The following is a 3,941-nucleotide window of genomic DNA, read 5'->3' as shown; positions in this document are numbered from 1 at the left end:
GGTGGGGAGGAGAGGCCCACTTCCTGCTGGCTCTCAGCTGGGGGCTGCTGGCAGCCCTGAGCCCATCCGCGCTCTGTGCACCTGGCCACCTTTGGCCCCAGTGCCAGCCGCGGAGACTCCAGAGAATCCCTCACACCGGCGTTTTGGAGACATCAGGAAATGCCCAGCGCCGTTCAGTGACTGGGTGAGACTCACCCTGTACGACCTCCCTATTCTAAGGGCGACTAATTTGGAAATTTAATCTACAGATTCTCTTCACCTCATCACCTGGATGGGCATTTGATTGAATAACTGGAAGAAGGCATAAATCAGGAGGCTGGAAATCTTAGGGCCTTGTTAGAATGTTGCCTGCCATGGGGCAACCCTGTCGGGACCCCTCTCCTGAGAGCTTTTTCTGTATCCTTGCTTAATAAACTTCTGTCGCTTTACTCACTAAAAAAGGGGGGGGGAAATTGCCTACCACGATTATTAGGTTTTAAAAAAAAGCAAATAACAACAAAAAACCCATATAAAGCATTTTTGCTTTTTGTAATGAAATAACAAACACAAAGCAAAGCAATACGAGTCGTCACCGACAACAGGGTGCTGTGTCCCTGGGTCTGTAGGGCGGGGCTGAAGGGACTGTAGAGTCTACGGTCCACACCACTTTGGGAGACGTGTACCTTCTCGAATCTCCCGTTTCTCCTGTAAAGTGCTGAGGACGGTAGTACTTGCCACCTGGGGTTGGGGGGAGGACTGAGGGAGGGATACTGGAGAGTGCTCAGGGCACTGCCAACTGTGTGATGGGCACCATGATTTGTTCATTGAGTCTGGAAAAACTTGAGACCAAAGTATTCATAGTGGTTATCTTAGGGCAGTGGGATTCTGTGTGATGTTACCTGGGTGTGTTAATCGTATGTGAGTGTGTAATATAAATGAAAAAGGGGCGCCTGGGTGGCTCAGTCGGTTAAGTGTCCAACTCTGGATTTCAGTTCAGGTCATGATCTCAGGTCATGAGACAGACCCCTGCATCAGGCTCTGCACTCAGTGGGGAGTTGCCTTGAGAGTCTCTCTTTCTTCCCCTCCCACTGCTCACATGCTCATGCTCCCTCTCTCTCTCTCAAGTTAAATCTTAAAATAGTAAATGAAAAGTGTAAAAGAATAAACACGGGTCAGTGCTTACAACAGGGTGTTGTTAGCAGCAGTTAACCTCTGATGCGCAGTGATGGGACCTCCGTCTCCCGCATCGTGAGAGCCGTGAAGCCCTAGAGCTGCAGCAGAGCTCTCCGACGTCCTGCCCCAGTTGGCAATGAGGAGAAGCTTTGGGATGAGCGTCCTTGAGCTGCAGAGCTAAGAACGCAGTACACCCCACCTTCAGCACAGCGATGGGAAGAAAGGCCCACTTTTTTGCCAAAAGCTCAAAGGGAAAATCGTTTAGTTCTGGTTGACTTCCCGATGTTCCTTAAGCAAGACTGGAAGAAACTAGTTACTTTAGACCAACAGCTTGCCTTTGTATTTGGTCACATTCAAGTGCTGTCCGTGAAAGACAGGAAGAGAGAGCATAACAGTTCTGCCTGCGCCTTCTGTATTTAGGAAGATCTCTCTCCCTCTCTGTCTCCCCCCCCCACCCCCCGCTCACACACATACACACACATCCCATAGTTGTAGTTCTCAGTATGGTGGGGAAGAATGATCCTACAGAGATTGGAATCTGCTAGAAAAAGAGAAGGAGAGTGCCCCACTTGTTAATGTCATGAAGGAAAAAAAAGAAAAAGAAAAAAAAGATGTGCTGATTTTTGTCATGAGCCATTTCTAAAGTCCATATGCCCATGGTGCTCTCCCCTGAAATGCTATCACTTTTATACAGGGTAGATAATAAACTTTCATTTTCCTTGGTGCCATGAACTAGAGAAATAGTCTGAGTGAACACTATGATGACAGAAAAAACAGATTTTGCTTTACATCTATTTTAAGACCCTTGTATTAGAAGCATCTGGAGAAATCTTATGAGAGGCTTACAACCTTTTCTGTTCTAGCTGTGCCCCCCCCCCAGTAATTATTTCTATATTATCCCATAATAACACATTTTTTGTCTTTGTACCCTTTTCTATTATCTACTTGGGAGAATCATAAAAGACTTCACCAAAATGAACTAATTAGCTATGATACTGTGTAGTCTTTCTCGTCTTATAAATGGGTAAGCTGAAGCAATGAATGAATAAAGTAATGGGCCCTCAAAGATCTGTCAGAACCTCTTACCTTACAGGCGTATTTCAGAAAAATCCAATAAAAGTGAATTTCAGCCTAGGAAATCCTATTGCAGCACTGACTTCCATTAAAAAAATCAGGAATGCATTATCATAGGAATAAAATTTCACAGTAGTGCACAGTCAGTGATTTCATTTAATTCAGCAAACATCTACCAAGTGCCTTCTCCACCCACAACATGGTCCCAGGCAAGTGGAAGTTGGGAGCATGAGTGCGCTCAGACCCCTGGAGACGAAGGGGCTGGCTGCTGATTGTTATGCAGACTGGGACCAGTATAGGGGAAGGGACAAAGAGCCACGGGGGTAGACGTGGGGAATAAATAGTCCCTTGTGCGGGCGTCAGGGCCTTCATACACACAGTCATTTTTGAAATGGGCCAGTTAGTGGGTCAAGTGGTTGCCCCGAAAAAGATATGTCCACATCCAGGTCCTTAGAACCTGTGCTCTCTCTTAGTGACCATTTGATGCAGGGCGACAGGGCGCCCAGCTAACAGACTGTACTTCCCGGCTGCCGTGGATGGAAGATGTGGTCCTGTACTCTAAGATAAAGGCCTCGGCCGTGTGACTCTCCAGGAGGAGCCCCTAAATGCACCATGTTGGGTGCACCCTGGTGCCCACCCTCCCCGCAGCCTGGAGCCTGACTGATGGGCCGGGCTGCGGCCGTCGTGCCGCACTTTACGGCCCTGTTGAGAACAGAGGCTGGACCCTGGGATGCTGGACTTAGAAGCCTGGGTCCCTGGTGACGGTGGAGCCACGAAATACACTTGAGCTTCTTCACATTCAGGTGGAGATCATGAAGGAATTGAGGCGAGCCTCCACCACTGTGGTGCGCTGAAGAGCTCAGTTCCCCTGTGAGGATTGAGCCAGGCGGCTGGACTGGTGGGACTCCAAGGCCTGGGTGCTGGCCTACAGAGGCCAGGACAGGTCGCTGTCAGTGCCTCAGGGTTTGGGCTCCGAAATTGAAACTCAGAACAACCAATCACAAATAGCCAGCCAGGCTTTCAGCTGGAGCCAATTAACATACTTCCTTTGCTTCAGCATTTTCCCTGTGGAAGTCTCTCCTGGAGCTCCTGCCCCTCCCCCACCAGCCATCTCCAGTTCAGTAGTGCTCCAGGGAGTCAACTTTGGCTCAAATAAACTGAAAAAATCTTACTGTGCCTCAGTTTATCTTTAACACCTCTAAAGGGGACAGACAGCTCCTTCTTAGATCTAGTGGATGGTGGAAATGGTTTAAGATCGCCGCATCTCTGATTTTTCAAGCCATTCCAGAGACCCTGGTCCTGATACCCCTGGGGCAGAACGACCACCCTGGTGCCAGTGAGGCCGTCCATGGTTCCTGGGGGAGGGCATCTGCAGTCACCGCTGCTGCCGGCCCACCCGTGATCGCTTCTGTTCCCCCGGGAGGGGCCCGCGGAACCCCTGGTGCTGGTCCCGTGGGAGCGGTCCTCGTACAAATGGCCCCGCGAACCCCGGGGCCCCGGGCCGGGGGGGGGGGGCGGCCTCGCGCTGCCCCCTCCCCCCGCTTCCCGCGCGCCGGGAACCCAGTGCCAGAAGCGGCGAGCGCGGGCGCGGCCTCCGGAGCGGCGGGCGGGACCGACCCAGCGCCGCCGCTCGCCGCCCGGGCGCCCGCCCGTCCCCCGCCCCCCGGTCCGCGTCCCCGCCCCGGGCGGCGCTCCCGCCCCCGCCCCCGGGCCGG

Source organism: Mirounga leonina, unplaced genomic scaffold (genome assembly GCF_011800145.1).
Source record: "Mirounga leonina isolate KUSES-001 unplaced genomic scaffold, KU_Mleo_1.0 Mir_171, whole genome shotgun sequence".
Lineage (NCBI taxonomy): Eukaryota > Metazoa > Chordata > Mammalia > Carnivora > Phocidae > Mirounga > Mirounga leonina.
The sequence above is the reverse complement of the archived record's forward strand: the minus strand, read 5'-3'. Positions refer to the sequence as shown.